At 38.3% G+C, this 16,700-nt stretch overlaps 1 pseudogene; it reads right to left on the bottom strand.

Moving 5' to 3' along the window:
• Window positions 1-6,302: 6,302 nt before the first annotated feature.
• LOC148579359 (ABC transporter C family member 3-like) lies at window positions 6,303-13,885 on the bottom strand (annotated as a pseudogene).
• Between the last annotated feature and the right edge of the window lie 2,815 nt (window positions 13,886-16,700).

The raw sequence follows: 16,700 nt of genomic DNA, 5'->3' as shown, positions 1-16,700 counted from the left end.
TAGTAGTCCCAAGGAGGTCCACCATATCCATTGTCTTGGTATGTATCATGGAATGGCTCTTGCTCATAATGCATCAGAGGAGGTTGTTGCCAAAATGGTTGATCATAAGCTTGAGGTTCCTCCCACCTTTGATTGTTTCATCCTTGGTGCATGTTCTCATTGTAGCTTTCATTCCCTACAACATAATTTGAACCAAACTCATAGCCAAAGGGGTGAGAATTCATAATGAAAAAGAGAAAATAAAAACAAAAACTAACAAGAAATAATAAAAGTAAACTCCTAAAACTAGCAACAACTAACAAAGAAACAAAAGGCAAACATATTCACAATATTCACAATAACCAATAATAAGGCACACGTTTGCAGTTCCCCGGTAATGGCGCCAAAAACTTGACGGAGGAAAATTGTCGGTAAAGAATTTCACAAAAATGTCGCGTTGTAAGTATAGTTCTAAACCAACAAATTATCCTCGGTCAACGTTTAAATTATTTATCACTTATGCAAATCCAATAAAATTAACCGAAGTATTTAAACATCGGGTCGTCTCTCAAGGAATTGCAGGAAAGTGTGGTTATTATTGGCTATAGAAAAGTATATTTTTGGGTTTTGTAATAAGAAACAAGAAAGTAAAATGACAAGAAAATAAATTAATAACTAAGAAAGCTCTTAGCAAGGAAAGAGAATTAGAAGTCATATCCTCATTATCATCGTCAATTGTGATGGTAAATATAAATTGCTTTCACTTAGTTATCCTCTAACAAATGAAGGAAAGTCAAGCGAGCAAAATTGACTTAAGTTCACAAGTCCTAATCAAAGACTAGATTTAGTGAGGCTCAAGACAACTAACAACTTTCAATCACCAATCAAGAAAAGAACTTTGATAACTCAAGAGTCTCTAATTAATCAATCCAAGTCAAGAACAAAAAAAAATCTAAATTAAAATCCATTTAAGCATTTTATAAAACACTTGGAAGGCATAGAATAGAAACATAGAAAATTGACAAGACATAGAAAATTTTTAGACTAACCAAAGCAAAGAAATAACAATAGCAAAGCAATTGAACAATAAGAAACATGAAACATAAATTGCATTAATGAAAATTGAGATTAACACATGAACTCATAAACTAAATTAGCAAAATAAAGGAATCAATAATAGAAGTAGATAACTAAAGTGCTAGAACAAATAAAAGTAAGAGAAAACTAAATTAAAATAAGATTGAAACCTAAACCTAAGGAGAAATTGGAAGAAGAAATCCTAAACCTAGAGAGAGGAGAGAGCCTCTCTCTCTTTAGAATTCTACATCTAAAACCTAATGTGTGTATGAATGAAAAGTGAATGATTGATCCTTGATTCGTCCCACTCTGCAGCCTCCTAATCTTCATTTTTGGGCTTGAAACTGGGTCCAAATCAGCTCAGAAATCGCCCCCAGTGTTTTCTCGTAACTGAGGCATGTGACGCTCGTCACGCGTACGCATCGCTGAACGAATTTCTGGTAACGCGTACGCGTCATCCACGCGTGCGCGTCAGGGCCAGCTTCTCAAAACTTCAATTTCTTGTGTTCCTTCCACTTTTGCATGCTTCCTTTCCATCCTCTAAGCCATTCTTATCATAGAAAAGCGAAATCACTTATCGCACGTATCACAGCATCGATGGTAATAAAAGAGGATTAAAAATTAGCAATTTTAAGGCCAAAGAAGTATGTTTTCAATCATAGCACGGAATTAGAAAGAAAACTTAAAAACATGCAATTTATTTGGATAAGTGTGAGAATAAGTGACAAAATCCACTCAATTTAATCCAAAATATACCATAAAATAGTGTTTTATCAGTTGGGCGACCCAAGAAAGCACATCAAGAAATTCTGATCTATAATGATAGTAAACAGTGCTTTTGACCCTATTTTATGTCGTTGTTTTCCTACTTTTTTAGACGGTCCTGCACTTGATTGGTTTTGTTCTTTGCCTACAGATTCTATTTCTCGTTTTCAGCAATTAGCCAAACTTTTTGAAGATCAGTTCACTGCATCTTTGATCTATTTACATGATTCTGATTACTTAAACACAATCAAAAAAGGACAGAATGAAAGCCTTAAAGACTATATTACTCGTTTTACAAAGGTAGTAATTACTATACCAGATCTTCACCCCGAAGTGCATCTGCATGCCATCAAAAGTGGACTTCGATTAGGCAAATTCTAAGAAGCCAACACGGTTACAAAGCCAAAAACACTCGTCGAGTTCCGTGAGAAGGCTAAAGGTCAAATGGAGATTGAGGAGCTCCGCCAAGCTCAAAAATTAAAAAAAAAAACTCACAGTAACAAAGAAGAGGACAAAGCTCGAGACAACAAGAAGGCCTTCAAGATAACTCCCCGCTATGACTCATATACACAGTTTAACATAAAAAGAGACGACATAATCAAAGGGATCTTAAATTCAAAGATCATCAAGCCTCTCTAGAAGGTCGGTAATTATCAGGACACGAAGAACGTGGATAAATCCAAATATTGCACCTTTCACCAAAAACATGGACACACTACTGATGAATCTGTGATCGCCAAGGATCTATTAGAATGATTAGCTCGACAAGGCCATCTGGACAAATATATCAGCGGCCACATGCAAAAACGTGCTACACCCTCTGCCGACCACACTTCTGCAGGACAATATTCCCGAGACAAGGAGAAAATGACTTATAGTCATCCTGACCAACCACGAGGAGTTATTAACTATATCTTTGGAGGTTTTGCAGGTGGGAGAGCAACGAGCTCTGCCCAAAAGCGTACATACCGAGCTATGCTATCGGTAGAAGAAACTTTGAATGAGACCCAACCACCTCCTCATTTTCCACAGGTGACATTTCAGACATCTAATTTCAATGCAAACACCACAAATCTGGATGACCCGGTTGTTATTTCTATCCAGCTGGGAGACATTCTGGTACAAAAAGTATTGCTAGATCCTAGAAGCAGCACAGACATTCTATTCTATTCTACATTTTAAACAATGAAGCTAAGCAATAACATATTCCAACCCTCCACTGGAGACCTGGTAGGATTCTCAGGTGAATGTGTCCCAGTATTGGGATCTGTGTGGTTACATGTAACATCCTACTACACAGAGCCTTACGCTTAAGTCGTAAAGTAGAAGTGGTGAGGTATTACGACCTCTAAAATAAAAATAAGTACAAAAATATAGTTGAAAGAAATCATATCTAGGAGCCTTGAAGAATAAGTTAAACAAAAGGGAAAACGGAAAATCGTGTCACACTCGCAAGGTTAATCGTAAAACGGATAGGCTAAAAACATAATATACGGATCAGAGTTCCAAAACACAGATATCAAGCTTCAGACTAGACCTGTGAAGCTAAGGCCGGCCAGAGTATGTAATTACATATATATATATATACAACCCAAAATATAACTCAAACTACAAAATAAGCACCTGTTTCTCCAAGTCAACCTCTAGGAGGGTCTCCAGACACTCAACGAGGTGCCTCTCGACTTGCATCTGAATAAACAACGGAATATAGAATGAGAACTGGAGGTTCTCAGCATGGTAAAGGTGCCCACATAGTTAATATAAAAGGTCCCGGGAGCAGAGGCATTCATAGAACTTCGACACTCATATTTCAGCTTAAAGATCCAACTAAACCAGAAATTAAGTAAGTTATCTAAGGTATTCAAGTTCTAAATCTAACTTTAACTTAACACTTCACTTTTTTTCTCCTCCAATCCTCTAAATCACCGGTGGAACAATCCCCATCATACCTCGGCCAAGAGGGCTCTCTCAGAAAATATACACATACAATTCAAGCAAGAAAAACACAGACAGAAGTGCAATTACAGCAAATAGAACAAGTAGCAGATAAGCAGAGTTTAGCAATTAAGCAAACTAAAATAATGCACACCCAAGCAAAACATACAAATGCACATGATGTATGCCTGTCCTATGGCTGATGAGTCTCATTTGTCGGTTATATAGCCAACCCGATATGTCCTGGTAGTTAACCATTGGACATTCCCTCTGTGTGCGTATTCCCAAGCTCAAAAATAATATCCATGCAGTCAAACTCCAAGCTTAATAATATAATATTCCATAGAGTCAAACTCCAAGCTCAATAATATTCCATGGAGTCAAACTCCAAGCTCAATAATATAATATTCCATGGAGTCAAACTCTGGGCTCAATAATATTCCATGGAGTCAAACTCCAAGCTCAAATATAATATTCTATGGAGTCAAACTCTAAGTTCAATAATATAATATTCAAAATCCATATATATATGCATGACCATGGGAGAACCCAGGGAGTTAAAGTGTCCGGTCACATCTTGCGACAGAGGGTCAACAAATAGTCTCAAATACACAAGTCACATAATAATCTTTTTTTTTTAAATAATACTTCAAATCAAAATTCCAATTCTTATAGAAATTTCGGTAGTATCTCCTCTAAAACTCGAATTTCTGCCACCCTTCAAAGGTCCCAACCACCAAACCAAATACATTTTGATCATTCAAATCATTTTCAGTATCAAATTATTTCAAAATCAAACAAATACCAATATTAAATCTTTTTCCAAAACAAACTAACTGCAATAGCAAATCATGAACCATAACCAAACCACACATCTTATACCATATACACAATCCATCAATAATTTGTTCAGTTCATTCCTATCTTAAGGTCTTCTAGTCTAAGTTTTCACGTGACATTAAATATTAACTACGAGAAACTAAAACCATACCTTGGCCGATTCTTCCCTAAGCTTGGAACATCTTAAAAACCTCTCCTTTCACAAGCTCTAAGCTTCTACACGTTAATTCCTCAAACTTAATCACCCGAATTTCATTTCAAACCGCCCAATTGAACTCTAAATCAATAAGAACACAATCTAATTCACACAATATCACTATAATGATCATAGGATTCACTAATTCAATATTTCACAAGAATTCAATAGTTTCTTACCTTACCCATAGATCTATTGGACAAAACCCAGTGATTATCCACTGCTAGAGTTTACCTAAACCATCAAAATCATTCAATTTCTCAATACCCAAACTCAAAAATCTCAAAATTGAGGAGGGGGCAAACTGGGTGAGAAATTCAAATTTCTTACCACTTTAATCAGGTAGAATTGAAAAGAATTTTGAGACAAACACGTGACTGCTGACTACTCGTCAATCGGAGCTCCGGATTGAAAGTTACAGACGATTGAATTTCAGAGATGTTAGGGTTCTTTTCTCTTTATGTGGATCTCTCTTCTTAGCGTATCTTATAAAAGAGAAGGAAGAAAGCTCATTTTCAGTGGTTTATAGGTTGGGCCTTGGGTCCGGTTCAACTGGTTCGTATTTTTAATCTTTTTACTCCTCTAAATTATAAAATTTAATTTTCCTAATTTTTTTTAATAATAATTAATTTATTGGCTAATTATTTATTAATTTCACAGGGTTTACATTACAAACCACACTGGGTGAGCATCCCTTATCCAAAACTTCTGACGTTCAATATTTGTTGTCGATTATTTTAGTCCCTATAATTTGATAGTTGGTTGACCTTTTTTAAATAAGTTCGGCGCTATAGTATCTACAATTCATCTCTGTGTTAAGTTCCCGTGCAAGACGACCTCATAGCAAATATTCACAGTGACCATCGTGAAGCTCGTCAAATATAATTTATTAACAATGCATAGGCCATATGTCCCATGAGCTATGGCACATACATTTCAATTTATAGATACCTGTAAAATAAAGATTTCATAAGCTGAAGAGAACTCATTCAAATACCTGGCAAACCCTGTTGAAGAAAGTCCAATTGTGTCTACTAGAGGAATACAGTGATGAAAAACGTCATTTTCTTATACAACTGTTAGAGGCAAGTATTTGATAGTGAGATCAGAATGATCCAAAATAACCCTGGTGGCTCTTTTTTATGAACATGACAAAGAGGTTGATATGGTTGCATAAATAAATAACTGGCACCACCACAATACAAAATGCATAAACTCATGCGTCTGTTTCTTGATTTGTGACGTACTATATATGTATTCTCTACTATATGATTTATGGGGTCTACTACTCTCATTGGCTATATAAATCTATCACCCACCTTTCTTATCCTCCAATTCTAATTAACTCGCGCACAGTCTCATATATTATGCCTTAAATGGATGTTCACTAATTACATGCACATATACATAAGAGGTTTTGATATTTAACTTTTTATAATATTACGAATGGAAACTCTTACTCAGTTTTATATTGTAAATGCTTATGATGACTAGCTATAATATGTCTAAATCAGTGATCAGAAGATTTCTTAAAACTGGTTTTGGATCTCATTGTGTACTCAGCAACAAGTTGAGCAAAAGATGATGACTTATCCTCTAACAATTTTGAAGGTGAATCATACTCCTCAATTAGTCCTGCATTAAATAAAGGTGCAAAGAAAATCAGAAAATGGAACATCAAGTTACAAAAAAAAGTTTAATAAATAATAATTTGCATTTCTTAGTTCTTGCCTTGATGAAGAAGCAAGACCTAAGAGTCAGCGAAATGATTCTATGTGCAATGGTTATGACTGTGGTCTGTGGAGTCAGCAAAATGCATCCTAAGAGTTTGTTGAATCAAATTGTCCCGTGGCAGAATCAATTGATGCATTCGCTTCATCAAGCACCAATACCTTGATCTTCTTCAGAAGCACCCTATCAAGGCACACCAATTGCCTCTGTTCCATGCTCCAATTCTCACCGTTTTCGCTAACTGCAGCATCAAGTTTTGTCTTAGCAATAAGTTCAGAAGTTACTATATCACTATATTCATGTAGAGTAATCAAAATTTTCCTAGTTATAAATTAGGAGGATATATAATTATTAATTCAAGAAAAATAGAATGCAATCCTGGAGAGCACAACTTTCCTTCTTTTCTTCTAACTTCATCACCAAGTTGACACTTTTCAAGGGCCTATGTATAATATGATAATGTAAATGTGTTAATATGCTTAAGTTAGAAGTATTATAAGTCAAATAATTTGAAATTTTGGATACTGAATCTGTTTAACAAACCAACCTCCTAAATTTGTTCATCAATGTATTCCTCTAGTGTATTCCTCTAGTGGATCCAGATTGTTTCTCAGGGTCCCTTCAAACCTACTTGCTCAGTAACTGTATCGGCTACCATCAAACAAATTATTATTCAGCGATAGTTATTGTATATCAACATATACTACTTTAATTTGAACTTTGATGCTTACTTTACATTTACACATACAGAAGAAAAAATAACTCAGGTTCTGTTCAGATTGCAACTTTAAACCTTTTTTTTTGCAGCAAGCAATGTGGTTCCAACAAAAAAAATTTGTTTAAGAAAGAATCAAACATGTCTAATTTCATTTCAACTAGAATTGTTATCAAAAAATCCTTTTTAAATCTTATTTTGTATCAAATTAATTACTGCTCTATACAACAATTTCATCGGGCCTAGAAATGATGGAATCAATATTTGAGTTTTTTCAATTGGCAATATCAAACAAAACAGAAATTAGAAATTAGAATCCAAGTTTAGTAAGAAAAAGCAACTAGAAAATAGAGGATATGAAAACCTAATAATATATGATTTTTAACAACTTAATCAGCAAATAAACAACTTAACGAAAACCTAAATTCAAAACCTAACTACTAAATAACTAATTAAAAACCTAAATCAACTAATAGTTATACATCAAATTAATTATTACGTAAAGATTAAAGAGGATTGAAGGAGCAAGATACTAACTGAACAAGAGAATTGAAACTCACCAGGCCGTAGGACGAGTAGACGATGGAATTGGTGAGAAGATGACGGCGCGAGAGAATGAACCAGAGGCAAGACGATGGTGCGAGAGGATGAACCAGAGATGATTGTGGTTTTGATTCACGAACCGTGGAATCGATGAGGCGGAGCAAGAGATTGAAGAGACAAAACAAGAGATGATTGAGGAGGAACGAGAGCTGGTTTCACAGCGTCGAGTGTGAGAGTGAGAACGACATTCAAACACGTCAAACGGGGAGAAAATGAAGAGAATACTCACCCCTTTGTATATTTGGTAACATTTGTATTTGATTTTTATTTTCCCTTTTTCAAAAAAGTGTCTTTTCTAATATTTATTTTACAAGTGTTGCTAAAAATATAATTTGATTAGTATAACTAACATTTTAAAAAGTGTTAGTAAATGTCCAAATTCTAGTAGTGAGCGCCAAGTCTCCCAAGAAGAATTGTAATGTTGGATGTAGTTTGGTGCTGGACGCCACTGTTGTAACACCCTAATATTCAAATCCTTATGCTCGAGTCATAAGTCAATGATATTACGGTGGTACGACTCTCAGGTGGATTTTTAATATATAAATATAGGTAATTTTGAAAAGAGTATTAATCGAGAAGCCTGAAAAGAGTAGAAATAAAATCGCGAAGACGTATCACTCACGTTTCGACAACAAAAGATAAATCGTGAAGCCGAAAACGATATACGGACAAGGCGTAGAGGAGATTAAGAGATAGATAACAGATAGATATATATAACATAAGTAAATAGCCACTAGTCGCGACCCGCGAAGTTTAGGCCGGCTAGGGTACAGTATGAAAGTAGATGACAACAGTATATCCTAATCTCTCCCAAAGGAAACATAAGAGCCTCTATAGGCAAGTTCCAAAAGAGTTCAATACATAATATAATCTTTTCAAAACATAGGTGGAGAGATTCTAATCAAACACAAAGTAGAGGAAATAAAGATCTTCGCCGTCTCTCAGACGACCCACAAACTCACTTCTGAGCACCTGGACCTGTATCTGAAAAACAAGAGATATATACGGAATGAGAACCCCGGGCCCATGGGTTCCCAGTACGGTAAAAGTGCCAAATAAATACAATGCACTGCAATAAAAACTCACCAAGCATCCTAAACTCCTTTTCACCAAGTATCCAGCCTAGATTCTCACTAATCTATAAATAGGCATCTGTCGTAAGGGAATACTAAATCTAAATCACATCTCATATGACTCCCAACTCGCTGACTCTCCCACAAATCAGATTTTAGAATCATAAACAAAGCTATTATCAGTCGTGCTGTCTCAGCAATTCTATATCAATATATCATGCCCTCCCTGGAACTAGTGAAACCACATCACTGCGTCTACCCAGGGAGCTCAAATCATCTCAACTAATGATCACCATCATCATGCAATCGCATCATCAATTCATCTCATCAAGAACAGCCCTCAACCTCCACCGACACCAACATGAGGGGCCTCTCAGTTGTACAAACACAAGCAATACAGGCAAGTAATACACAATTAGGGTACAAGTAGAACAAGTAGCACATAATCAGGTAACTTAGCATATATAATGTAGAAATCCAAAACAAATAGGCAAACCCAAACAATTCAAACATATGCAAATGATGAATGCCTGCCCTATGGCTGATGATATCATCTGTCGGTTATCAAGCCAACCCGACATGTCCGGTAGCTAACCCGGGCACAGTCTCTCTGTTGCGTATTAATATCATTAGAGGGAATATGTGCCCTGTCACCATTAGAGGGTATCTGCGCCCTGTCGCCATTAGAGGGTATCGGTGCCCTGTCACCCTTACAACCAGAGAGAAAACACAAGCATGCTTACATTCAACATTTTTCATCATTATTCATTTATCATATTCGTTAATTTATCATATATGCCTTTATACTCAGCCATAATCTATAATGGCTTTGCCGTAACTCGGCAATAACTCAGCCACCCGGCTCACAGTTCAATCCAGAACTAGCCAATTTATCAACATGGCTCTGCCGTATCTGGCAAGAACTCAGCCATCCGGCTCATGGTCCAATCAAGAACCAACCATTTATCAATAAATATAGCCCTTCGGCTCATGGCATACACGGTACTTCCACCGCCATCCTCCATATCTCATATAATCATATCTGATCATCATTGATCATAACCTTTTCCCTTGCTTCACTCGCAAGTTACCACATCCCCTAGCTCCTTCCTCATTGCTAGGCATACCATAATGATTTGATACATAAGGGGTGAGATCGGAGGCTTAAAAGTATGAGGTTTGGCTTTAAAAACTCAAAAATCAACTTTGGCATGAAAATAGGGCCACGTGTACGCGCACTCCACGCGCACGCGTGGATGGCCAAAAACTCATCGACGCGCAAGCGTCATACGCGCGAACGCGCGGGTTGAAAGATATCCAAACGGCGTGCAAGCGTCAGCCACGCGTACGCGTGGGTGTTCTTGCGCCCAGGCACAAAACTGGCACGACCCTGGCACAACTCTCTGGAAAATAGCTGGGCATTTGGTACAGCGCATCGACGCGCCCGCGCACACCACGCGCACGCGTGGATGGTGCTTTCTGGAAGAACGGCGCGCACGCGCCAGGTGCGCCTACGCGCGTAGGGTCGTTCTGCTAAAAATTTTCTAAGTTAAAAGCTGCAGAATTTACAGATTCAACCCCCAATCTTCCGACGGACATAACTCTCTCATTTTAAATTGTTTTTCACCCGTCCTTCGAACGGCATGGACATCCCGGATCCAATTTTATTTCTAAACAGATTTGGCAGAAAACAGAGATCCGTAGTCCAGGTTATGTCTCGTCAAAGTATGCCCCAAAACCATGTTTCCATACAAAACCACAAAGTGCCATTTTCAAAACAAGTCATTTTCAACTCTTTTCAAAATCAATCAAAACATGCCAATTTCAGCCTTTTCTTTGAAATCAATCAAAATATACCAAAATCAACATCAAGCCTCCTCAACTCGCACGTTGACACTTTCTCAAACTCAAATACATTTACATATCATATACTCTTTCTCATGCCAAATTTCAACAACACTATTTCCAATCAACCATCATTATACATAATCAATATCGTACTCACTATCACGTGGCTTTACCCACAAATCAACCTTAATCATTCCTCAAGCATATATCATGACAAACATATCTCTAATGCATCATCATACCATCAAGGCATCAATAATCATAATCACATATATGACCATATAATATATCTCAACCAAAACCAACATACCTCATCTATATAATTGCACCCAAATTTACCAAATCCTATACCTCAACTCCTCAAACTTTATTATTCAATAACCAACCCAATCATTCATATATTCATTATCTGAAATTCATCCAATCACTTGTGTCATCATACAATGCACACATCAACTTACCTTTCTTACCTTTTTTCGGCCTCCGGCCCAATATCATAATTTAAATGCATAAACCACAAATCAATACTCATTACCCAGTACATCAAATTCTCAATACACCAAGCATACAAGGCCACACAATTCTCAACCCAAATCATTAATTCACATTACATACCAACTATGCATATTAGCACCAACCATTTACACAATCCAAACTTAATCCTAGGGGCATCTAGCCTAGGAATTCTCATCACAACACACGGTACTTAAATGAAACTTAAACCGTACCTCTTGTAGCCAAACCAATTGATCCTCTTCTTTGGAAGGCTTCACCAACCTTAGCTCCAAGCCTCACCAAAGCTCCTCAAGCAATACTAATCTCCCAATTGTGCACCAACATCACCAAATACACTAACATAACCAATATCACATACATACATCAACCTAGGGCTCATAAAAATGACAAGTCACAAGGGTTTGAGCACTTCTTACCTCAGCCCATATGAAGTAGGGATAGAACCCACTTAGAATCCATGTTGGAGTATCCCTAAACACCCAAAATCACAAGATTTCAACACTAATTACCCAAAAACGTGTAACAGTGGGGAATTTCGAAAACTGGGCAGAGATGAATGGAATACTCACCACAAAACTTAGATAGAATTGTAGAGGATGAGAAGAGCGATGCGTGGCCGTAAACGACTCGTCAATCGGAGCTCCGTAGCTCAAGTTATAGTGGTTTGAAGATCAAAGAGAGTTAGGTTTTCTCTCTTCTCTTCTCTCTTCCCAATTTCAGCGCCCAACACCCCTTCTTTAGGGCAAAATGAGCTGAAATGCTCATAACTAATGTTTATATATGTTGGGTCTTGGGCCCACTTAGACCCGGTTCACTTATTTTTGCCCATTGACCCAATTTCGGGCCAAAACCTTTAAGATTAGCGCTCTAAATTGCACTTTAAATATTTCTACCTTCCCTAATTATAGTTCCTCATTTATTAATCTTATTTACCCATAATCAATTTCCTCAGCTGTAGTACCAGACAGATTTCAGCCGGTACTGCCGGTCAAAATTCCACTGCGCGCTTTTACGCAGAAAACTATGTTTTCCGACTCGATAAAATTCACTGAATCCAAATATCATATTTGAATTATCAAATTCCAATTGCCAAATCTTCCAACCATATTCGCTCTTATTTAACTTATTATTTAATTAATTTCGGTTAGACCGGGTATTACATTCTACCCCCCTAATAGAAATTTTCGCCCTCGAAAATTCCATCCATCACTGCGAGTATGTGAGCGTAGTCTGCCTCTATATCCAACGCATAACAGTCCCAAGGTCCTTTTATTCTGCGCGCTTCCGTTGCCGCGCTCTGATTTCTCTATATTCGAGGTTCTCGGTCATTTGTCCAACGCCGACCAATAGTCTCTTTCCTTACTTTTATCGTCTCATCAACACACCCTATTAAATCTCAAATCATGTCATCAATAATATTACCATCGTCGTTAATCATAGCCATTGTCCCCCATCACTATAATCAATCAAAGATCATCACCACACCTTAATGATACTCCATCACTATCCTCTCTCTCTGCCAAGCCAATTACCACTAATCACAGCTCAACTCCAAGCATAAACTCCAAACTTACTTTCTTATTCTCAAACCCTCGAATTTCCACATGACTTGCTGTTATAAAGCCTCCGACTCATCAATCAAAAACCCTTTCATTTCTGGAAAGCAAATGAGTTTGAAATAACAATTTAACAAAATTATAAGAATCCGCTTTCCTTTAATAATCTATAAAAGCATTCGAGACACATCTCTTTTGTTAACGTTACTCATATCAAAAATCATCCTCAAAACCATAACCAACGCTCTTTCAATTTCTTGGGAAAAATTTTCAACAGTACCTCCCCAAAAATTGGAGTTTACCACCCGTCACGGGTTTCCTTAAACCAATCTCAGTACCGCATCAGCATTCCAATTTAGTGGTTTTCACATTCGTCTTTCAAAACCAATCATTATAAATCTCAATCTAATTCCAAGGTCACTATGACCAAACATCATGGTACTCATCTCTCAAACACGACAACTTGCACTCTCTCATCATCTAAATCCAATTATGCATCAATGATAATTTCCTCATCCGCTTTAGAACCATCAAAGCTCGCAGCCGCAATCAATTCCAACTATTGGGGATCATTACTTGCAGTAACCCGCTTAACCCTTCTAGTATTCAAACATAGGATACTATAGTAAACTTTTACAGCTCTTATTCGTAGCTATCCTGTGTTACTGCTTCCACAAGTTTCCGCTGCTTTATTCTGATCTCTCGTCTAGTACGAGTTCTATCACTTACTTCCTCACAACCACAACTTAGCATGACTGGCATTCACTAGATTTCTATCTATGATAGCCAAAACCACATACCAACTTAATCGTACTTTTAACACGTTGTTACCGATCTTTCGCTTACCAATTCCCAAACCGTCGGATCTAACGGTATCACCCGTTGTTGTAGTGAACACACGACCTTGTTGTTGGCCCTTGGTAGTATTCCGATTGACCTTCTTAGGACATTTCCAGGACACGTGTCCAACTCCTCTACAACCATAGCAAAGTCCCAATCTACCTCGACACGGAGTTCCCGGATGATGGCTTTGACATCGCCCACCAGTCATTCCACTCTGAGGTTGCTTTCCGTTAAAGGCCTACCTAATCACTTATGCTCACCAAACCTTCTATTAAGATAACTTAGGGTTATCTAGAACAGATCATAATTTTTCATTCGACCATGTATTATGAGTGAATACCAGCCTTCAGCATTATCTAAAGTGGTAAAGAATTGAGTTATCAGTTTTCTTATTACCTCAGGTACGAAAATCAGACCTGGCAGTCTCCCGGTCCTTCCGATGTGGGCAATCTCTGACCAAATGTCCTAGATTTTCGCAATTGTAACACAAACCCAAACCATAACGACACGGTCTATTTGGGTGATGACCTCCACATCTCTGACAGCTCAAAACATCTGAAACAACCACTATTTGCTTTTCCCTACCTTTTCCTTGGGAATTCTTATTTGTCGCAAGGTCATTTCGCCTTTGGGGAAGACGTTATGGGTATCCTCTTCTCTTAAACTCTTGACCCCTTGTTGGGTATTCCTGATTGTGCTCTCTGCGGTGGGACTCCTGACGGTCATTCTTCGTCTCAACAGCCTTCCTCACACATTCTTCAGCAATATGGCTCTTGTTCACAAGTTCGGAGAAGACCCTAATCTCCATCGGTCCAACGGAGCTCAGGATTTCACTTCGAAGTCCTCCCTCATACTTAATACACTTCCATTCCTCGAAGTCTCCCGGGGTTCCTTGACACATACGAGAAAACCTGAATAACTCCTCAAATTTATCCGTATACTCAGATACGGACATTGTACCCTGCTTCAGCTGCAGTAATTCAAGTTCCTTGACCGTTCTAGCAGAATTCGGGAAGTACTTCTTATAAAATTCCACTTGGAAGGTACCCCAGGTGATAGGATCATTCCCCTGCTGCAGGAGACGTCGGGCCCCTTGCCACCAATGTGATGCTTCCCCCGTGAGCAGATAGGTAGCAAATTCAACACACTGTTCTTCAGGCACCAACTGCGCTTGCAGTGCTCGCTCCATGGCCTGAAACCAGGTGTCAGCTTCAGTCGGATTAGTGGTTCCCTTGAACTTAGGTGGATTAACCTTTAAGAAAGTTGCCAGTGTCATCGGGTCCTGAGCTCCACTTCTGCCATTGCCATTATTGTTTATCTGTTGCCCAAGAGCCTCCGCAGTGGCCTGCATAGTAGCAGCCATATTCTCCAACACCGCCATAAAGTTTACCGGGATATTCGGGTTGATTTCCGGTTCCTGAGTACTAGTACGATCTCTCTCACATCCCCGACCAGGTCCACGAGGCGCCATCTGGTTCCTATACACACCAAACAATCGATATCAAGTTGATCAGTCTCAATATCGGAAGTATAGTGCTTCAAAGTACCAAAAGTACACTCATGGACTTCATGCTAGATGTATCGGTTAGATACCCTAACTAGCACAGGCACAGACTCAGAGTATGCATTGAAGCATAAGCAGTTCCATCCCTCAGGCTCACGAGGACGAACTGCTCTGATACCATAATGTAACACCCTAATATTCAAATCCTTATGCTCGAGTCATAAGTCAATGATATTACGGTGGTACGACTCTCAGGTGGATTTTTAATATATAAATATAGGTAATTTCGAAAAGAGTATTAATCGAGAAGCCTGAAAAGAGTAGAAATAAAATCGCGAAGACGTATCACTCACGTTTCGACAACAAAAGATAAATCGTGAAGCCGAAAACGATATACGGACAAGGCGTAGAGGAGATTAAGAGATAGATAACAGATAGATATATATAACATAAGTAAATAGCCACTAGTCGCGACCCGCGAAGTTTAGGCCGGCTAGGGTACAGTATGAAAGTAGATGACAATAGTATATCCTAATCTCTCCCAAAGGAAACATAAGAGCCTCTATAGGCAAGTTCCAAAAGAGTTCAATACATAATATAATCTTTTCAAAACATAGGTGGAGAGATTCTAATCAAACACAAAGTAGAGGAAATAAAGATCTTCGCCGTCTCTCAGACGACCCACAAACTCACTTCTGAGCACCTGGACCTGTATCTGAAAAACAAGAGATATATACGGAATGAGAACCCCGGGCCCATGGGTTCCCAGTACGGTAAAAGTGCCAAATAAATACAATGCACTGCAATAAAAACTCACCAAGCATCCTAAACTCCTTTTCACCAAGTATCCAGCCTAGATTCTCACTAATCTATAAATAGGCATTTGTCGTAAGGGAATACTAAATCTAGATCACATCTCATATGACTCCCAACTCGCTGACTCTCCCACAAATCAGATTTCAGAATCATAAACAAAGCCATCATCAGTCGTGCTGTCTCAGCAATTCTATATCAATATATCATGCCCTCCCTGGAACTAGTGAAACCACATCACTGCGTCTACCCAGGGAGCTCAAATCATCTCAACTAATGATCACCATCATCATGCAATCGCATCATCAATTCATCTCATCAAGAACAGCCCTCAACCTCCACCGACACCAACATGAGGGGCCTCTCAGTTGTACAAACACAAGCAATACATGCAAGTAATACACAATTAGGGTACAAGTAGAACAAGTAGCACATAATCAGGTAACTTAGCATATATAATGTAGAAATCCAAAACAAATAGGCAAACCCAAACAATTCAAACATATGCAAATGATGAATGCCTACCCTATGGCTAATGATATCATCTGTCGGTTATCAAGCCAACCCGACATGTCCGGTAGCTAACCCGGGCACAGTCTCTCTGTTGCGTATTAATATCATTAGAGGGAATATGTGCCCTGTCACCATTAGAGGGTATCTGCGCCCTGTCGCCATTAGAGGGTATCTGCGCCCTGTCGCCATTAGA

Source organism: Arachis ipaensis, chromosome B10, assembly GCF_059453495.1.
Source record: "Arachis ipaensis isolate K30076 ecotype BB chromosome B10, ASM5945349v1, whole genome shotgun sequence".
In the NCBI taxonomy this organism is placed as follows: Eukaryota; Viridiplantae; Streptophyta; class Magnoliopsida; order Fabales; family Fabaceae; genus Arachis; species Arachis ipaensis.
Note: the sequence above shows the minus strand (reverse complement) of the source record. Positions and strands in the feature narration are given on the sequence as shown.